This window comes from Aethalodelphis obliquidens, unplaced genomic scaffold (assembly GCF_003676395.1).
Source record: "Aethalodelphis obliquidens isolate GAN/ISIS:26980383/991018 unplaced genomic scaffold, ASM367639v1 scaffold44, whole genome shotgun sequence".
Lineage (NCBI taxonomy): Eukaryota > Metazoa > Chordata > Mammalia > Artiodactyla > Delphinidae > Aethalodelphis > Aethalodelphis obliquidens.
The window spans coordinates 2,595,793-2,618,076 of record NW_020837988.1 but is presented as its reverse complement, the minus strand read 5'-3'; the positions used below and the strand labels follow the sequence as shown (position 1 = coordinate 2,618,076).

Here is a 22,284-nt window from a genome sequence, read left to right as displayed (position 1 = left end):
TGTGTTCTGGTTTGGTCCTGCTGCCAAGATCAATGCATGATGAACGCATCTGACATCTTATTGCGAGGCATGGCTGTGTAGTAGCCCAGGAAAGCTGGGAAAGGAGTTCTAGCCCGGCAGGTGTCCATGGGTGGGAGAGAACGAAGGTGGTGGACAGAGAAGCAAGAGGACAGAAGGAAAGCAGCTTGGTGGGAAAATGACTAAATCCAAAATTATCATAACATTCAGTCTCATTATAGGGAAGTGACCTGTACCCAGTTTGCAAGATGAAGCCGAAGACATGTAACACAGAGGAAGCCCTATGTGGCAGCAGGTGTAGAAGCCGTATTGATGGAACAGAGGAACTGCAGTGGCAGAAGTACAGCCTGAGGAAAATTCCAGGTGGTTCAAAACGGAAAACGGAGTAAGGAAGCCTTGTAGGTTATGCTGGAGTGATGGAACTGGACCTGACATTTATTTAAATACTTCCTGGGTCAGGATTAGTCAGGGCAATCAAGTGAGACGGGCTCTCTAGATAAGAAGATTTAAGTCAGTCCACCTTTGAAACTAAGAAACCCAGAGGGAGGAAAAATGAGAGAGAGACTGACAGTAACTTCAAAAAACGGGTCGTTTTATTCCTTGGGCTTCAATTTCTTAATCTAGAAAATGGAGAATGCAGTGTTTGCCCTTTGGCCCAGTTGGATTGTTTTGAGTCTTACATGAGAAGGAGGTGAAGAGCCACTAAAACCCAAAAGATAAATTATTATTGTTGCTATTATTTTCTGTTTGGGATCAAAAGTTTCCATGAGCTCAGTCTAGGAGTTAACGCACTACTAAACACTATCTTTAACAACTGAAGACACCACACGTGAAATACAACGTACCAAAAAGCAAGCAAAAAAAAAATTACACGCACCTTTCAACACGTTATTATAAAACAGGCTTTGGGGTAGACGACTTTGCCCAATTGTGGGCTAATGTGAGGGTTCTGAGCATGTTTAGGGCAAGCCAGGCTAAGCTGCGATGTTAGGAAAAGTACTGGAAAGGATGATCAGGCTCACGGAGCTACGGTTTGGAGACAAAGTTAACATGTTTAACACTTTCGCTACATTCACAGAAGAGCTACGGTCACCATTCAAAATAACACCTCCCATGTACCAGGCAGAGTGCTAGCAGCCTCACCTCCCAATTTCTTTCAATCCTCACGAAAGCCCCAGCGTGTAGGTATTATCATATATGCTCTTCAAGTGGAGAGGTGACTCAGCTTGCCCAAAGCCATACTGACCATCTGGCTGCAGGACTGCCTGATTTCAGCGACACTGCTGTTCCCACTAATCCAGTCCTTTTCAAAGCTTTGTTATTTTAACAGAACACTTTTTCTTTTGTCCCCACTAAACGCTACTCAGAAATCCAATATGAAGCAGCGGAGCTGTTCTTCTGAAGTAGGGGTGAGCGGTGTGGGGGGGGGAGATTCCAGCTCCTTTGCTTCTTCCCCACACAGTCCTCACCCCCAGAGACACTTCCAAGGCTCCCTCGGCATTCCTGGAACACAGTCGGGAAGTTTGTATGTCACCGTGCCTCCCTGCCCACTTTTTAATGCCCACCGAGAACGCAAGGGCCATCCAACTGAAAGGAGGAGGGAAACAGGCTTCAAAGAGCAAAGCGCTTTTCAGATAGCAGTTTGTTTAAACAAACGTGCATCTCTTCACATCAGTTCTGACGGTATCCCCCGCGGGTCATTTAGGAGACGTTCACTCAGTACCTGTCATGCACCGAGTACGCAATCAGGCCGATTACTGCTCTTAGGCATTTCATAGGAAAGGGATGCAAGAGAACACAACTCGGTGTGTGGCCTCCTGAGACCTGGTCCTACAAGCTCCGGCGGCCGTTTAGCTGCCCCGTGGTCTCAGGAAAGTCACCAGCATACGGAGCCTCAATTTCTCATTTGTGACAATGAAACAAGACGTGGCGGGGTCAGGTTCTGAGTGAGGATTTTCTCATTTCTAGAGCCCTCTGTATGTGTGGAGAACCTCCCCAGCTTTATTCATCTCTACTCCCCAGTCCAATTCTCTGTTCCAGCCAAAGTACACGAACCCCTAAATGGGGTTTTGCTATTTCTTTTTTCTCCTTTTGGTATACATGGTCCCGCCTCGGGGTGTGCTAGTAAACACTTAACAGTAGTATGATTTTATCATCATTATTATTTTATAAGAGTTGACTGAGAAACTACAGGGCTCCAGGCTTCCGCAGGCACCACGGCAGAAGCCATGTAGAATTCCAAGAGCTGACGTCCTTCTTCGCCTGGATTCCTCACATGCGCTTCCCAAGTCTCCGCTCAGCTGTCACCCTTTCTAGAAAATCTTCCCCCCTTGACTGGGAGTTTGGGGTTAGCAGTTGTAAACTATTATATACAGGATGGATAAACAACAAGGCCCTACTGTGTAGCACAGGGAGCTATATTCAATATCCTGTGATAAACCATAATGGAAAAGAATATTAAAAAAAGAATGTCTCTATGTTTATAACTGAGTCTCTTTGCTGTACAGCAGAGATGGGCACAACACTGTATTGATAAATCAATTATACTTCAATTTACAAAAAATTAAATTAAAAAAAAAAGTCTTCCCTCATTGTAACTCCTGAAGGGGGTTCCAATGTGCTGAACCACTGCTGGACACCAGAATCCCCTAGGGAGCTTTATTTTTACTATGTATTATTATTATTATTGTAAGGACACTTGACATGAGATCTATCCCCCTAACAAACTAATAAGTGCACAACACCATGTTGCTTGTTATAGGCACCGTATCGTACAGCAAATCACTGGAATTTATCCATCTGGTAGAAGTGAAACTTTATACTTGTCCAAGGGCAGCTCCCCATCTCCCCCTCCCCTGTCACCAACCTCTAGCAATGCTGTTTCACTCTGACTCCACGAGACACTTCGCTGAAGTGGAAGGGCCCATACTGGTCCTTCTGTGACTGGATATGGTCACTTAGCACACTGTCCCCTAGGTTCGTACGTGTTGTCACATATGGCAGCATTTCCTACCCTTTAAAGGCTGAACACTCTTCCACTGAACGTATAGACCATGTTTTAAAGGGCGTCCCAATCCCCGTCGGGTAGATACTCCACGACGGCCCATGTCTAGCTACCAGTGTGACCCCACTGCAGGCAGCGTTGGGAAAGGCAGCACACCGTGATCGAGGATTCCCACCACCCGGATGCCACAGACATGGACAACCTGGAGGGCACAGAGAGTAAGACAAGGTCGTAAAACTGCCATTAGGAAGTGACCAGTTTTTTTTTTTTATTATTTGTTTGTTTGTTTTTGTCTGAGGCGTGGCATGCAGGATCTTAGTTCCCCGACCAGGGATCGAACCCCAGCCCCCTGCAGTGGAAGCACAGAGTCTTAACCACTGGACTGCCCCAAGTCCCCAAGGAAGTGACAAGTTTTGAGTGTCTCTTACCTCTGCTTGTAATGTAAACTATTTAATTTAATTTTTTATAATGATTCACTCACCACATTCCCTTTCTCTCTCTCTCTCTCTGTCTCTCTCCCTCAGTTGTGTAATCTACTACAAGTCTTAAGTCTAGGTCTCCTATACAAAACAATAATATAAAATCGAAATATCAGAAAAGTCATCTGCTGTAGTGCAAAGAAATTAGTCCATCAACTTGGAGAGACAGAAGACCTGCAGCTTGCAGCTCCATGTACTTGGTTTAAAGTCCCACGATGCTCAATGATTCGAGAGAAAATTAATTCGAGCACCTGACAACCACTGTGGAAACAGTGGCTACACCTATGTCGGTTCTATTACATTAAAATAAAATTAAGACAACAAAGAAGGGCTTTGGGGACATTTCTATGCGTCTGACCATTTCCTAAGGATTTACACAGGTGCTCAATGAATAAGACAAATAAATTTGAGAAAGGAAATATTACGAGTTAAGCAAAAAAAAAAAAAAAAAAAGCAATCTGGAGGTGGTGATAAAAGCATTTTCGAGATCCTGTTCACTTTTTCAACTTTTTGTTGTTGCTGTTAGCCTCGGCTATGGTACCAGCCTACTCCGAGCTAAGTACGCATGGAACACATGAAGTTTCCAGATGAAAACCAGGCTCATACGGAAGAACGAGATATTCAAAATGATATCCTGAGTTTTATTAAAGCAAAACACACTGCAGAACACAAATAATTCTAAGAAAGTAATAGCCATTACCTCACACTAGTCACTCTGCATGATTGAAACTAACAGGGAAATTTCACCAGGAAAAAATTACAGTCATTTTCTGTGTTTGTTTCTATTATTACCTACCTAGGCAGTAGGTTATGAAACAAAGAATTGCAGTAGAATTTGAACAAGAGCGAACTCCCCGTCCACGTTTGCAACAAACAGAAGAGCTTCCACCAACTAAGCAAGTGCTCACGACCAAGTCAAATGCTAAAATGCACATCTGATAAAGAGCCACTGGACTGGGAATAAATAATAATTAGGCAGGAGTCTATGAAAGCTGTAAATAATAACAAGGCCCCACGGGAAACGCTGTCTGACTATATCAACAAACCTTGTCTCTTGGAGCTAAACGATCGAAACCTTTTTCTCGGAACTCAGAATAAAGCACGTTTATTTGGTTTAATGAACTCCCTAAGGATTCGGTGACGACCGCATCTTTCTGTAATACTTTGGTTGCCCTGCTTCTAAGGAAAGGTACCATGATGCACGGCTACCACACCTTCCTCAGATGTGCGCCTTCCCAGGGGCAGGACAGAGGCAGGTGTGGTGGACGAACAGTGCAGGGGCTTATTCCTCTTAAAGCAAAATGGAAACTGACAATAGGAAGAACTCTGACGAAAACATAACAAAACTGCGTTCAGACGGTCAAATAGTAATTGACACTGGCAACAAGGCACAGGCCTCTGCTTAGGAACGCCACACGTTTTTGTGTTTTATCAGCCCAGAACTGCAATCAGGCATCAGGTCCTTTTCTGACTCCTGGAGCAGACTTGATCCTCCTTCTAGGCGCATCCCTCAGGAACACTGAGTGGGAACTTCTCAGTGTCCCTGTCCCTGTCTTACGAGCCCCTCGTTCCCCTCATTTCTGCTGGTAAGCTTCCTGGGCCAGGTGCTGCTTTGGAATTTAAATGTGTTATGGTTTTCGCTGCAGTTGGTGTAATAAGTTGAAGCTCCTCTCCAGGGTCAAAAAAAAAAAGACCAGACTAGTGGGGAGACAGGCGAACACCAGACAAAAATGGAGTCTGGAGTCAGTCAGACTTGGACGCAGGCTACTAACACCATCAGTTACTGATTGGATGACCTTGGCTCTCTTGCCGCCCACCTCCCCAAATACCAACGTACATCACATCTATGCAGTAATAAGTGTGGGTCCCTTGAACTGGACCCCTCAGAGAATAAAGAGAAAACTGTATAACCATCTCCCACTTGCCATTTCTGTAGAGTCCACAGGGTATGACGCAGCCACCCTGGAATGAGAGTGAGAAAAGTATCTGAGCTAGATTGTATACAGTACTATGTCATTCTGTAAAGAATGGGAGAGTTGAAAGTGGTTAAAAGCAATAGTCTGGAACTAAAAATGGAAAGATTGGGCAAGATATTAGAAACAAACCACCACAGCAACCTCCCAAGTCGTAACAAGAATTGGGCAATAGGAGGACGGCCTGAGTCACCGTCAAGGAGAGGAGGCAACGATAGGTCAGAATGTGGATAGAGCATATGCTGGAGAGAGGACAGACGAAGACAGCTTGAGGCTGGAGAGAGGACAGATGAAGACGGCTTGAGGGTGAGGATGTGAAATGGTTTTTCCAATCCCGATCTAGTTTATTTTTATCTCCCTCATGAGATGTAAAATCATTCACATGACAGTTTGATTGAGACCTTATGGGTACCGTTTCCATTGTGCAAGACAGGAATATTTAGGGCAGAAGCTTCCTGCCAAATGGTAACAGAAGATGGCCAGCGTGAGCAAGCGTCGAGCAGAGAGCAGGGCCACAGTTAAGTGAATCTGGGGAGAGGAGGCCACCAGTGTGGATCATCAAAGTCAATGTTTTACTGTCATCGTAAGAATCGCCTCTTGTTTGTATCACTCGTGGCCTTAAGGAGGGAGGAAGTCATAAAAGCCTAAACGTCAGGACTTCCGATCCGTGCCCTCTGGTCTGCAATGTTAGGGCGCCATACAGGGAGTGTCTGCACGTGTCTAAACAAAACCCTTGGGAGTTCTCAGATGCGCCGAAAGCTTAACTGTTTCTACAGCAGGGCCTGAAATCTATGGGAAACTGCAAAGTTCCGTACCTTTGGCTCTCCAGTCGCTAGCTGTGCGTCCTGCAGCATTACTTACGTGGTGTCTACAGCAATCTATATGGGACCTTAAAATCCCTAAAGAAGTCTGAAGGCCAGTGTAGCCCTAGCTTTAGACAATCTGTTCCTAATTCTGCTTTGCCCTCGGAGGACTAGTAAGAGTTTTATAAAAAGGACTGCCATTTCCATGCTGGCCGGCTCAGGCCGTTTAAGCCTCAAATGTATGGTAGAGTGTGAGAAGAATTAGGAGTTATGAAAAATCAGGCCCTCCCATCAACTCCCAGGTACAGGCTGTGCCTCTGTCGGGCAATTTCACAATCTCGTTTGCACATCTGTGTTTGTTTAATGTTTGAGTGCATTTGGATGGGCTTTTACAATGGCTATCTATAAATCCCCGTCCATTAGGCGGACCGGGACTTTCATACGGGGATCCAAAGAACTAATGAAAAGAACATTGTGGTAACAGTTCTCTGTTTATAGAGAGGATCTTTTTTTTTCCCCCAAAAAAAGCTCAAAGTACTTTTCATTAAAACATTACAGCGTGTCTATGAGGTAGGCCGTAGGTTGGAATCAGTAGCTCTGTATTTTATAGGTGAGCAGCTAAGCCTAGAGCCAGCACGACAGAGTCCTTAGGGGACAGAGACAGAAACTGCCAGGCCGACTCAGCTGACACACTCTCCACGCTGTCGCTTAGAAGTGTACAAGCCGGATAAAATGTGAATTTAGGTCAGCTGCAGAGAAAGGAGTACTCAATCTAGCTGTCAAATGCATTTCCCATATGTTTCTATAAAGCGCCCTTCCCAGATATACAGGTTTTCGATGATATTCTAACAATAACATCAAGGACTCTACATTTACCTCTCAAAACCAGAGAGACACCTTTGTATGTGGTAGGGCGACAGACCCGAGAAAAAACCACAAAAATGTGGGAACACCAACAAAATTCTTAAATTTGCCTTTTTGAGGAAGACTGTTAGTAAGACACATTTTATAAAACATATCTGGTGATACTCACCATATGTATGTAAGCGTGTGTGTGTATTCTTAAATATAAGAAAAAAAATGACTTAAGATACAGTAGAAAAGACTTCTGTTTGACACAAGGAAAACTGTTTGGCTACCAGAATGAAAAAAGTCTCTAGAATGAGTCACCAAGAAAGGTGATAGGCAAACCTGCCCCCAAATATCTGCAGAGCTTGAACAATAGTACAGATGAAGCTCGATTTCAATGTTCCCTCCCCCCACTCTGAAAAACAAACCTTCATAATGACAAGATAAGACATGAATAAAGTTAGGGTTATCATGACACTGAGAACTGAGCAAATACCTAAGAGGACTGAGTCTCATTCTTATTATGTCTGGGTGTTCTGTTGATAAGCTGGCACTATCTGGGTAAGTACCAAACTAAAAGCGGGCATAATGTATAACTTATTCTATAGTTATCCTATAGACTTTATTTTTCTTGCTCTCATTTCAGCAAATTCATTAATTACATTATTGTAATAATGATTTTCACCACAATTTATGATGTCCTGAGAGTAGTGACTAAAGGATTAAAACAGAAAATATAACTGTATTCAAAATATATGAATTTGAGTGTATTTTCATTAAAAAAGAAAATGTAAAATATAAAAAAAGAATTGATTTCCAAGAAGTTATTTTTCTTCTAGGGATTTGAAATTCTCTATTAAAATGTAAAAAGAAAACTAAAAATTACAATATATTTTTATAAAAATAAAATTCTTTGCTATTCTGGTATTTGGGATCTGTCCAGCTGGCACTGTAAAGACTCAAGATTACACATCACGCCTGTTATTCACATACACACCAGTGTAAGAGTAATATGGAGCGCTCAATACCGTGAAACATTCCTCAGCTTGCGAACCTTGAGTTCCTCTGGAATCGCAAATTAGTTCGTGAAGAGAGAAAGAAAATGAGTGCTTGGCACTCTTGGGAAACTACACCCGGTTATGCAAAAATCTAGCGCATCCATACTATATAATTGTATATCATATTATTTGACGAGTTAAATAAGTTTGCCTTTCCTTTAAATTAAGCCCTTCTACTGTCCCGATGCTACCTCTGCTGTCAGCACAGGCACGATCCAGAAACCTTCGTGGCATCTGGATACAGTTTCTTTTGTTTTGAGGATATACTGTAAGGATTACGGAGGAGTTTTTCTCTAGGGCTGAAGAATACTGGTCACAAGAGCAGACACCACCAAGGGCTAGGTCCCTAATGACAAAGAAGCCTGTGCGTCCTTGAATAAATTTACTGTGTGTGCACGCGCGCGTGTGTGCTACGTGCGGTCCTCTAAAGCACATGCCCAGAGAGCCCGTCTGCCTGGGTCTCAGGGTGTAACTGGTTACAGGATCTTGGAACCCCAGCGTTCAAGAGGCTTCTTAGAGCCACAGGTGATTCAACTGAGGATGGTTTGGGGACTGAGAGAGAGGAGGATGCCCACATCTTAAGGACTGATTTGTTTTTCTAGTAAATGTTTGGGCAAAAGGCATCTCAGATGGGTCAACCAGGTGGTAGGACTTAAACATCTGAATACAGTTCAGACAAAGATGCTTTGTAAGATTTGCAGAAAGGGCATACGGTGAAGCGTTCTAATTTAACGGCAGCAAAAGAGAGACTCTGTTTTCTTTTCTTTTCATCATTAAAACCATACCCCAGGATAACAGTGGACATTTCGATCCAAATATGTCTACACGTCCACCAAACACCATGCAGATCGACAGGCAGAGCAAGTAAAATCTGCCACGGCCCATGACTCTTGCAAAACTGGAAAACAGAAACACTACACACTCTGATTTTCATATATAAGTAGGCAGAAAACCACTGAAAGCAGCAGTGAAAGATCCAAAACTTGCGTCAGGGCAAAGAATCAGGGGAAGAGTGTGTGATAAAGAAGAAAGTGTGAAGGGATTCCAGGTCGTGGGAGAAACCAGATTACGTCACCAACAGAAAGAGAGAGACCCATCCTGAGTGGGAAAATACAGAGAATAGGTCTGACACCTGAGGAATCAGACCTCTGGTACTGGGCTTGAAAGTGTGCAGGGCAGGGTCAGAGACAGTCCCGCTCAGAAGGTAGCCCTTCTGGGAAAGAGGAGGTGACAGGGGAGGGAAAAGCATCTCCTGGAGGCTTGGTGTTTCTATCAGGGGGCGGGAGAAGGGAGAAAGCAGTGGGCAGTTGGGGTTCTGGGCAAATGAAAAGCACTCCAATGGAATGACATGCTATTTCACTAGGATGGATTACCAAGCACATTCTAAGCAAATGAAGAGAAAATATTCCAGATGAAACAAGAGCGTATAAATGCTCAGAGGTGCTCTCCTGTGCTATTCATACCGCAAACCTTGCTTTATAACGTTGATGAGTAATCCTGCTTTCTTTTCCTTCCACAATTCCTGGGATAGTAGACATTCAACAGGTGATCCTAAATGTTGACACACAGTTGAAGTATTCATGCAATAATTGTCGTCACTTCAAATCAAAGGGACAGCAAGTATAAGGAAGCCCATTTATAATCCTCTGGGTTGTTTGTCTGTTTGGTCATTTACGAGAAGACGGACACTTTGAAGAGAGGATAAGCAACACCCCTAAGATCACAGGGCCAATGAGACTGACCTTTCGATCTCTGAACAAAATGGTCCGCCGCGTTACGACCCAAATCACCGTTTTCTGTAGTGATGACCTCAGAACTCTGCTGATAAAGAGAGTAAAACACTTTGGACTGAAGTTCTTTCCCTCTTAAAAAAAAAAAAAAAAAAAAAAAAACAGCTTCCAAATCCTGCCACAGACCTTGATCCAAAATTAAAGAGAAGAAGGAGACCCAGTGTACCTGGAGTATTTTTTGAAGACATTTCTGCTTATTTCTAGCCACCTCCACCACCTCCAAAAGCAAATTCATCTGAAAAATTATGAGAACAAAAAAGAACTGGCAGGTTATTCAAACTGCTCCTGGATACATACTGCCTAGAATTCTGCGTTCTTTTAACAGATGTTTGACTTCTAGAAAGTTTTATTTTGCAGAGATCTTGGATTCCAGCTCACTTTTATATACATATCACCTGTGAGCCAGCTGTTAGATAAGCCTGGAACTTACGGGTGGTTTCACCACCTGCCATTACTCAGACCGAAATGCAGATGATTTTCTGCAGACTCAGCTGAGAGAATGAGGGGGAAAGTCTTTTTTTTGACTCCTGGTTCCCTATCAATCGCTTCATGAATAAAAGAACAAGGCAGCCATCAGCAACCAGCTGGCTAGAGTGACAAGTCATCAAACGGGCCGTGGGTCAAAAGAACGATGGGAGTGACCTGCTGGTCTCCAACGTCTGAGACATGAGAAAATGGCTGTAACTGGTGGTGGGAATAAGTTGAAAACAGCAAGTTATTAGCTACCTGAAATGTGGAGGCACTGAATGGATTAGAGGTAAAAAGCAAAATCTCCCCTGTCAACTACTGAGCGAAAGAAGAAACCATAAAAGGAAAGACAACGAGAAGAAGAAGGTCTAACACGCATTGCTTACTTACTAGATACGAGACATGATGACGATTCTTTATGTGCATTATCTCACTTAATCATTATGTTGATTTTTATAGGAAAGATACTATTATTTTCCAAACTTACAGATAGGAAAGTTAAGGCTCAGAAAGGTAAGACAGTTTGTCCAAAATTAGAGCTGAGACTCAAGTCCAGGACTTCCTGACAGGATAGTCCAGAATCTTCACTCCTATATATTAAGAAAGAAAAAGCAATAAAAAAAAAACCCTAAAAATAAAGTTATAAGACCAGTTGGAGAAAATATTGAAAATACTTGTGACTGAAATATAGTTAATATCCTTAATACAAAAATAGCCTTCAAAAACCCATAAGGAAAAGATAAAATCATCAAAATAAAAGATAAGCTAAGGGCCAAGGAAAAATAAAACACAAAAATAAGAAACAAGCATGAAAAAATAGTGACTGCATTAGTTTCCTGCAACCTTACTGGCCTAAAAGAAGCACACGTTTCTGCTGTTACGGGGAAGTTCTGGAGGTCAGAACCCTGAAGCAGGTCCACGGGACCGTGCTGCTTCTGGAAGCCTCCGGGGCCCCGTCCTCGCCTTCAGCAGCTTCTGGAGGCCACCCTCCTCGCCTACTCATGGACCCTCCCCCATCGTCACAGCCAGCAGATGCCCCTCCCCGCTGAGCTCTGCTCCATCCTCACATTTTCTTTCTAGGACTTTGACCCTCCTGCCTCCTTCTTCCAAGGACATCTGACTGGCATCAGGCCAACCAGACCATCCGGCACAACCTCCTCATCTCAGAATCGTTAACTGAGCTGTATCTGCAAAGTCTCATTTACCATATAACGCAACAGGTTCAGGGGTGCTTAGGACATGGGGATTAGCACATGGACAATCTGGGGTGGGGGGGGTAGGGCAGGAATCAGCCTGCCACAGTAGTAACCAAAAATTTAATTTTAAACAACAACAAAGAGGGTTGCCCTGGTGGCGCAGTGGTTAAGAATCCGCCTGCCAACGCAGGGGACACGGGTTTGAGCCCTGGTCTGGGAAGATCCCACACGCCAGGGAGCAACTAAGCCCGTGTGCCACAACTACTAAGCCTGTGCTCTAGAGCCCGTGAGCCACAACTACTGAAGCCCACGTGCCACAGCTACTGAAGCCCGCAGGCCTAGCGCCCGTGCTCCACAACAAGAGAAGCCACCGCAATGAGAAGCCCACACACCGCAAGGAAGAGTAGCCCCCGCTCGCCGCAACTAGAGAAAGCCCTCGTGCAGCAACAAAGACCCAACGCGGCCAAAAATAAATAAATAAATAAAATAAATAAATCTATTTAAAAAAAAAAAGGCTTCAGCCACATGTTCTTGGATCCAAATCTTCTTATTAGTTGGGGCTCACAGTGGAAGGACTTTGCAGAGGAGCAGATAAAAATCTTTAAATCAGAAACCCTCACTCTGGGGGGAGAACTGCCACCATACAGACTTATGTTGTTCTGATCTCCACTGCAGGCTCTTCCTGAGTGTACACCCTCGGCCAAGATCGCAGACTCATAGGACGTTGGTGGGAAAAGACTTTGGTAAACATCTAGCCCAGCACTTTCTTCTTGCTGCCAAAATGTTGTGCCTTGAATTCCTGTCCTCATGCCACTTCAAGTGGTTTGAGATTGTTTTTGATTCTGTGCAAAAGTTCGGGAGACCTCAGGGACAGGCTGCCTGGAGACCTGGAGTTGCTGGCGAAGACTGTGCCCAGGCCAGCTGCCGGCGGGCAGGTTAGGATCATCCCTTCCCAACTGCTAGCGACAGCCGCAGGCATACACGCAAGCCCCGCCCCTGCGCCTCAGCTTTCCCACTCAGACTGCGAGGGTGCGGAGTCATGCCGCTTCGGAAGTTCTCCCTAGCTCTGCAACTTCACCATTTGCCAGGCTTCGTCCCCACCTCCGTTTTAAGCAGAGTTTTCTTTCCTACACAAAGCGAATCTCCGTTCCAGATGTGTGGTGTGTTGGAAAGAACAGAAGATCTGGAAATAGAAAGATGTACGTTTCACTCCTGCTCTCCATTTTCGATGGGTATGATATCTAAGCCCCCTGCTTCATTTCCTTGTCTGTAAAATGGGATAATAATATTGTAGGAAACAAATGGCACAAAACGTCCTTGGTGCAGTATGAGACACGTAGTTAAGTGCTAAATAAATACAGTTTATTATAATTAGTGTTGTGGACAAAGTATCCAAAGTTACAAGCTTCCCCTCCTGCTACGCGAAGTCTTATTTTTCTTCTAGGCTATCTTTAACATCTAAAAACTCTAAGATAAACCATTTTAGGTGATCATTTTATTTCCAACTTTAGGAGATCCTCCCTTGGTCCACTTAGAAGAGCAACAGACCTGACCTCTGCCTACGAATTGCAAACCAGCAGCATCTGAGTACACAACCAGCACCCTGGAGTTTTACAATTCCCCCCCGCCCCAACTCACTGGCAGGACACTTCATACAGACTGGCCCCTTTTAAGTGACCTTAAATTCCATGCACACTGTTTCCAGCATTCATCATTCTCTGCACTATTTGCATAGTCCAGATTTGCAAACTGCAAGTTGTAGTCCAACTTGCAAATTGTCCCTCAAGGGAACAAGGGCATTTACAAAACAGGGACAAACCTTGCAGAGAGGCTTGAGAATGGCTTACCTACCTTAGACCTCCGAAAAGGTGTGGGTCAACTGCTTGCTTCCTGTAGCCTACAAGTGTAAGTCGTGGTGAGCTTCAAAGTGTAATTCTTATTCTGAGCTACATCTAACATTACACTCAAGAACAAGACCTGGCTCACACCAGCGAAGCAGAAGAGCGTGAGGCCCAGAGGATGCAGAAACAGTTACGACTGCACTAGGCTGCAGGGGAACAGGCCCGGAAAGCCCATATGACAGTCACAGAAATTCCCCCACTGCCATTCCGACAAGGCTGAGAGCAGGATACTATCAAACCCGAGGGGGAGGTCTCTCTGTTTATCTGTCATGACTCTTCCCAATTTGGTGGTCTCCCAGAGAAAGAAGCTTCCAATAAACAGAAGCTTAGGACTCTCAGAAGATGATCCTCACTTATCCAGCAGGTCACGTGACAGCCCCAAGGTCACAGCCCCATCAAGAGAACAAGCACAGACGGTGCTCCTGGGCGGAGGATGATTACAACGCCACAGAGTGAAGTAGTGTGGCCTTTTCACTGGGACAGAATTAGCTGTAGGAACCTGGGCTGCATTCCTATTAAAGATGCTAACCTGCTCCTACCTTTGCAAAGCCCGAGTAACATTCTCTGTGTTGCTGACTTCTAATGACGATTTTGCATCCCTGCCCTAGAGCACCTGCTTTGCACCTGTGCCAGCTGTAACCCACACCTGCGCTGACTACATCAATGGCCCAACTCCTGCCGGTAAACCTAACTCACGCTGATTTCCACCCTTCCCACCAGGCCTCTGTCTGGTGAGCAGTACGCTCCTCCCTCCTACATCTCAGTTTTTGCTGTCCCGGTACCACCACACAGCCCAAGGGATGCGAGTCCAAAGCCAACATTTCTTCTGCCATTGAGTTCAGATAAAGCAAAATGCACTAATTAGATCGTATTCCAAACACCAGTTTTCATGCTTTATGATAGATTTAGGACTCCTGGAAGAGAAGCTAATGATAACAGCAGGTCACGCCAAGGAAGGGCCGTCCGTGGGGATGGACTCCTGCCCACGGGCGCTGCCAGACACTGAGGGTGCACAACACACCCTCACCTCGTCTCCCAAGATGTCCATCTCAGTCCTGACCCTCAACACATCTGGCTGGGACCCGACGGCCCTGAGCTTTCTGAGAACAGCAATCAGGAGAAGGGAACAATTTGTCCAACAGCTCCGTGGCAGGCAAGGGTTTTTGCCTTTGGCAACTTCCTTAGATGGTTGAAAGATTTAAAGATTTTTCAACCCGAGTGTGCGGCTCTGACTTCCCCACTTTCTCGGAATCCCCTTCTCAACAGCCTGATCTCTGGTTTCCATCCCCCAGCACTCCAATAACACTGCCCTTTCCAAGGCCATCCACAGCCTCATTCTGAATAAATCTCAAGGCGATTTTTCTGTTCTCGTCCTCCTTCTCCACACCCTCTTTCTTGAAAGTCTCTCCTGTCTTCCCTTGCAAAGTGTGGGCTCTTTTCTCTTGAGTTGCCTCCTTCCTGCCAACTTTTCCTCTGCACGCTATCCTTCTCTGACACTGCTGAGCTGTGCTTGTCCCCCTAAGCGTTAACCTTCTCCTTCTCCTTCTTATTCTTCCCCTTCTCCTTCGTCTTCTGTTTCTATATACACACACACCCAGCAATCAGCTGCAAAACCACTTAGAACTCCCCGGGGAGCTTTTATCCCCAGCTGCAAACGCTCCGGGCACCGGCGGAGCCCTCTGTGCTTTGGCCACCAGGCTAAAACCCTTACCTGCCCACACTCAGGACAGGGCAAACCCTGACAAAAATAAAATGCCTTTTGCTTGGAGATGAGTGATCCCACCTCTATAACGCTGCCTCTTTGAACCCCCAAATCAATGTTTGGTTTCAAAACTGAAGTTCAGAGCCTGGTTGATGTGAAATTCACTTCCCGTCCTTGAGACTCTGCAGACTAAAATCGATGCTGACCTCGACTTGTTTCCTTCAAAGCCCCTTCCAAATTGTTGGCCTCGGTCCCATCTTCTTCTACTTCTTAACATTAAACTTGGCACCTCCGTCTTAACGTGACAGCGCTCACAGCCTCTTTCCAATCTAGTTCACCTTTACTCCATCACCCAGGGGCAAAAAAGATGCCTGAAACAGAGCCCTACTTCTCGCTGAGGGGCAAGGTAGGCTGAGCTTGCGCAGAATTTACAGACTGTGGTCAGGGTTAGGAAGGAGAGCTCCACATGCAGCGTGAGGGGGTCACAGGCCTAGCTGACCACCTCGGAGGTTGAGGGGAGAGGGCGCCCACAGGCTGGGGCCCGGAGGGCAAGGAGCAGCCCACCCCCAACGGAGCCCAGTGGGAAGAGCCTTCCAGGAGGCAAGCCTGGGATGGGCAGCCGCCCTGCAACCAGAGGAGTCATGATGCATGTGGCGGTCAGGGGAAAAGGCCAGCATGACCGGACTGCAGAGAACAGCTCTGGCCTCAGACGTGAGACTGGAGTCAGATCAAGTAGGGCTTTACAAACCATGCTGAGAAGACTGATTTATTTTATTTCCCCCCATAAAAGGATATTACTCAATTACTTTAATCTTATTTTAAAATTTTTACTGGAGTATAGTTGATTTACAATGCTGTGTTGGTTTCAGGTGTACAGCCAAGTGATTCAATCATACATAGACCTGTAGCCACTCTTTTTTAGGTTCTTTTCCTGTGCAGGTCATCACAGAGTAATGTACGTACAGTAGGTCTCTATTAGTTACCTACTTATATATAGTAGTGTACGTGTATGTCGATCCCAATCTCCCAGTTTATCCCTTCCGCCCCCCTTAACCCCTGGTAACCATAGTTTATTTTCTACATCTTCAATTACTTTAATCCTGACATGACCAGAATTGCCATGCATGCAGCACACACTGAGGCCTGGGTTGGGGGAGGTGCAGGAAAACCGGTTAAGAAGCCTGAGACGCCTACGGCAGTGACTCCTTAAAGGAGCTCAGAGTTAGTGGGAAAAATTGTTACCAAATCAGTCGAGCAAGACTTTGCACCTCTCCCCTTACCTGGAAAGATTAAACCTCTAGTAACTGGAATCAAGAGCTCCAAGTTTAGCTCTTTTGCATATTCCCCTGGTGATTTTCACCAAAAATGCCTTCCTAAAGATTCCTACGGAAATATTAAAACATAATTACACAGTAATCCTAAAAGACAAGGCTATACATACATGTGATATTGCTGCTGCCGGAGCTGACCTTTCAAGTTGTAGCCTGCACCAGGGAGTGTAACAGATTTAGGGAAACCGTGTGAAAAAGGCAGCCTGCAAACTCTTGTGTCTGTGTTCTCATGAGATGCAAACACAACAACAATGGTTGCCACACCTGAGTAAGCAACGTGGGGAAACAGCCAAACAGGAGGGGTAGCAACGTGGAGAGGGTGCTACAACCAGTTCACCCAGGGCCACGGAAGATGGGCTGCTCACCGGCTCAGGGGCGCAGCTTGTTTCAGGCTCCACCAAGCACAGGCACTGAACAGCAAAGTCAGAAGGATTAAGTGACTCTGCCGCCTGCGTGTGTGCTGGCCCTATAGCTGGGTCTAGAAGATGCCAACTGGCACTCAGGCCGAAACTCCCTTCTTAAGGAGAAACCAGCACTCCCCTTGCTCAGACCAGAATTTCTCCTTCTGGTTTAACCCCTCCTAGAAAACCATCCTTGGCTTTGCAAACCTATGTAAAAACACAGCCCCCGCTCCCTGGCTCTCCTGCCCTCCCCAACACGCATCTGCAAACCCCTCCTAGGCACAAATGCAAGACAGTTGCCAGTCGTCCTTCTGGGGATTCGTAGGGCAACCAGCCAACTGGCCGCCAGCAGGTTATTCACGCTGCAATAGGAACCAAATTTCTTGCTGCAATTATCCTTAAATTTCGACTATTTACCCCAGGAATAAACTAATTGCTGCTGTAAAACACCCTTTCCCACACTGTCCAGCACACATCTGTAAATTCCAAGAGGGATGGGTGTGAGCTGGCTGCCAGTCGGCCTCTGGAAAGGAATATGGCGGCTGGCCAACTGGAAGCCAGTTTATTATTCACGGCGGAAGAGAACTTGAACTTCTTATTGCAAATACCCCACATGCTTCGGTGTTTACCTTTGAACTACACAACTTGGACCTTAATTTGTAATAAGCCCGTGTGTACTGCTGGCTGTGGACTGGTGGCAAAGGCATAGGGAAGGGAAGACAATATCGTATCTCAAATATTTACTGAATACCTGTGAAACGCCAGGTGGCATGTTGGTTGCTGACAATTGTACATGGGAGTTCTATATTCTTAGAGGAATTCACAGAACGGGGGTAAAATCCATTCTCTCCATTGCCGCCAACTATTAAACCTGTAAGTGCAGGTTTTGCTCCAAACACCCTTTCAACTTCTCTTCCTTACGTTTTCATCATCAAGACTGGAGGTCTTACCAGGGTTTTACAAGGTGTATGACAAGAGCATCTTCTGACGTAGCTCACCTTCAGAAGGTCTGTGCTTTTGTGCCTTTGAACAAACTATTGTTTCTGCCTAAAACCTCTCTCTCCTGCTTCTCCGAGTGTGAAAAGCATACAAATCTCTGACGACCCAACCCAAGTGTGGGAGGTGGAGAGAGACACAAGCATCCTGGAAGGATACAGTAGACAACCTCACAGGAAAGGACCAAAACGAGCCCAGGGTTGTGAAGATGGGAACCGGGAAGCCTATAGGGACCAACACTTTCAATACGTCTTTCCAGTATCGTAAGCTACCGTTCGTCCTCTGCTGCTTTTTTAAAAAAATTTTTATTGGAGTACAGTTGATTTACAATGTTGTGTTAGTTTCTCTGTACAAGCAAAGTGAATCAGTTATACGTAGACATATATCCACTCTTTTTTAGCTTCTTTTCCCATATGGGCCATTACAGAGTACTGAGAAGAGGCCCCTGTGCTCTACGCTATGCGACAGGTCCTTGTTAGCTATCTGTTTTATATATAGCAGTGTGTGTATGTCAATCCCAGTCTCCCAGTTTGGCCTTTCCCCTGACTTTCCCCCTGGTAACTGTAAGTCTGTTTTCTATGTCTGTGACTATTTCTGTTTTGTAAATAAGTTCATTTGTACCATTTTTTTTAGATTCCACATATAAGCTCTGCTTCTCTCGGCCTCTTTTCCGGCTCTTCCTTTAGACGACCGGCTTCTTCTGCTTGCCGTGTCCAGCGTAAATAGTAGCACCACGGCCGTATCACCTTGAAGGTCCAGGGCTCATCATCGGTGATTACACTCTCTGTGTTGCTTAAATACTTTAAGGGAGATTCTAAGACACCGCTGATGTATAGTGGACTGACCCTCCTTGGGTCAAGGGCCCCACCCTGGATGCTCAGCTGTAGCTGGAAGACCGGGTTCCACGGTAGGAACACCTAGTCCTACCACTTCAGTGAAGCCACGGACAGGTTCATGGAAGGTTTTGTGAGCAACGCAACCAAACGGTCTGTTATGTAACTGGCCACATCCCCGTGGTCACAAGTGGCTGTGTCCGCCCCCCACGCACACTCCCCAATCCATTAGGCTACACAGGCCCCCCCAGGACCACGTTAACTTCCTGCCTCGTTATCCCTTGGCTTCGGCTCCGGCAAATATATAGGCTTTCAATGTTTGTTGAGTAAGCCTTTTAAAAATATAAACTGGATTATGTCACTCCCTCACTTAAAAACTTCAGCGGCTTCCCACTGTATCTAAAATAAACCCAAATTTCCTTTCGTGAGCTCAGAGGCCCAAAGGGGACGAGGCCCTCCTCTGTCTCCATGTCAGTCAGGTGCCTCTCACCTCTTCCTTCTCAGTGCTCGGGCTTTTCCTTTATTCCCTCTAACACATCACAATCCTGCCAGGCTCAGGCCCTTGACAAGTCCTGTTCCCTGTCTGGAATGTTCTCTGGTTCTTCACGCAGCTGGCGCCTTCCCATTCCTGCTTCGGAATCCAGCTGAAATGTTACCTCATCAGAGAAGCCTTTCCTGACCAGCCAGTCCAACAACATGCTCCCTCACTCTGCTCCGTGGGGTGTGCTCATAGCATGGACCGCAACTTGGGATCGTCGGCGAGTCGGCCTGTTCCCTTCTCTGCCGTCTTTACCCCGGGTGGGCTGCGAGCTCTGCAGAGTTACACAGGTCTCCTGCCTTCCTGCCCATACAGACGGGGCCTGATACGGTGCCTGGCAAGCAACCAATGTTTGTGGGTGGACGAATGTATCAGAAGATAAAGATTCAAATTCTGGCTTGATCACTGACAGTCATCTTGGGCAAAATACTTCTTTCTTTTCTTCCTTTTTCAAATTTTTTATTTTAATTTATGGCTTTTATTGAAGTATAGTTGATTTACAATGTTGTGTTCATGTCTGCTGTTCTCCTTTCTAAGTGTCCGTTTCCTCTTCAACAAAATCAGGAGACTCCAGAATTATTCTGATTCACTGAAAACTACTCAAGCCTCCCTCTCTGAGACGCCTTCCCTAATTAACCCATCTCATTCTGACGCTGAATGCCTACGCTGAAATACTATTTTGCAGCTATTTTATGGTTATTGTAAGGTCTTTGGAGACAGGAAGCAATGGTTCTTGGAAAAGGAGAGAATTCTGGGTCACCTGGAATTTTTGAGACTCCTGAAATATCTTCAAAGAAGGTAGAAATTCCTAAATATGTTTACAAAAAGTATGATACAATATTAATGCTTACGTTGAACGCATTCATGTTTTAAACACAAACGTACGATGCAATGTAGCTATGCTATGTGTAGAAAACTGTCCACACTTCCTTCGACAAAAACATTACTCAGGTGCTTACTGACTGTCAATTACGAGCATTAAAGACCACTATCCACCTGCTGTCACATTTAATATGACAAATCCTGCAGGACAGCCTGTTATTTCAGGGATCCCAGTGAACCCTGCTTTCCAGTATTTACACCCTGTGAGTCTCCACACACACTGAGGCTGAGCTTGGCCACGGGACCAGCTTTGGCCAGTAAGACTTTAGCAGGAATTATGCAGGGGCGCTCCCACATCGGGGGTCGTCCTGGGGCTTGTCCTCGTGAGCTGCTCCTCCATGGAACCCATACACCATGATTCGAGGAGGCCCACCTGGTGGAGAATCCAGGCCCTGGTCCTAGCAGAGCTCTCAGGCAGCAGCCCGCAGCACTTACTAACCACGTGAGTGAGGACATTTCGACCTTCCACACACCCCATGAAGCAGAACTGCCTATCAACCAACCAAGAGAATCAGGAGGAAAAAAAAATAATTCATTGTTGTTTTAGGCCACCACATTTGGAGGTGGTTTGCTACTGAGCAATCAGATAACAGAAACACCCTGAAAAGTAGATATCATCTCATTTGCACAGAGGAGTCAGAAGTGGCAAGTGACCAAACTCACATCACTGTTGTGATTCTCATCTTTACTGACCACCTTCTCTGGAGGAAAGCAAGTTAATCTTCAAAACAGCCAATATGTCAACAGGTCCTACTAAAGAAGAGCCTCTGTGCGGACCATCTGACCCGGTTCCCTCCACCCCAAAGCCATAGACAATTGAAAGCAGTTGGCAACGAACTCAAAAACAGCCAAATCACCAACTGACCTACAGCCTCCACTACGGCTTCGCAACGGCATGAAAAGCCATGCTGAACCCACCAGGCTCCCTGTCTCAAGAGCTCTAACTAAACAGACGGGATGCCTACGGCAGCTGAGCAGCAGAAACTGAAGCCAACATGGTAGCACGAGTCAGCATACGACAGATCATAACACACCAAAGCTATGAGAAAACATAAAATCAAATGAACAAGCATAAGCTATAAAGTAGAAAAAATAACAGTGTTCAGGTAAATAACTTCTTCGTAGACATTCAGAAGCAGAAGCGGGCAGAGGAAACAGTCCAAAGCAGCAGAAACAGGAAAACGTGCTACGTGTTGGCATCTCCACACGGCTCCCAAGAACTGCCTGGTTTCCTGATGGTTTTCCAGTTGTGATTTTTAAAAGGTTATGGTCTTATAATAAACTGATCTTTTCTTAAAGTAAGCTGAGTAATTTTCTATTCCCTGCAGCCTTGACAATCACACTAAAACAAATTTCAAACAGGAAATAATTCCCACTATGGAAAATTCACCTAAGAAAGATTATGATTTTTCTAGTTCCTTTTAACGAGGGTTTAATTTCCAATAAGCAGGTTCCCAGGATTATTAGGTGGGGGCAATAAAGGGGAAAAAACCTGGGAAAACTTCATTTCCCGTGACAGCTTTCTACCCAGAATGACTTTATGCGGGACCCAGTAACTTGACTTATCCTCATTATTAGACTGTCAAAATGCTGGATTTCAAGTGTAAGGGCCCAGTGCCTTCTTCAGACACTTGGATCCAATAACTTTCCATTTGATCCAATTTTCCTTGTGCATGAGTGTGCATTGCACACATGGTAACTCACTACCAAAAATTTGTATCACTCATGAGCAGCTATATCTAACCTTACAAGTCTGGAAGGGAAAATGAATAGTCAAGGGGGGACGGGAGAGATCAGAGCTGCAAGAGAGATTAATCCTACAAATAAATTTTTATATTAAACCTGACTTTGATTAGATGATTTGAACCCTCAGAACAATTTTCTTTGTTTTTTCTTTGTCAGATTTATGAAGTTCTCCCCTTTTAAAAAAAAATGTGTATATTGCTGAAAGACTGTAAAATTTAATAGCAAACAGATTACACACTTAGGAATAGACTAAGCACAATTAGCGCCCACATTCCTCCCGCTCCTATAAATAACTTGGTTTTCTTTCCATGTCTGC

General features: G+C 45.2%; 1 long non-coding RNA gene across 1 annotated transcript; it reads left to right on the top strand.

Annotated features, from left to right (window-relative positions):
• Window positions 1-236: 236 nt before the first annotated feature.
• Window positions 237-21,512, top strand: LOC113606375 (uncharacterized). Its single transcript, XR_003427505.1, has 4 exons — window positions 237-403; window positions 3,132-5,780; window positions 12,314-18,232; window positions 19,414-21,512. It is a non-coding gene; the product is annotated as an uncharacterized LOC113606375 (long non-coding RNA).
• The last annotated feature ends 772 nt before the right edge of the window (window positions 21,513-22,284 follow it).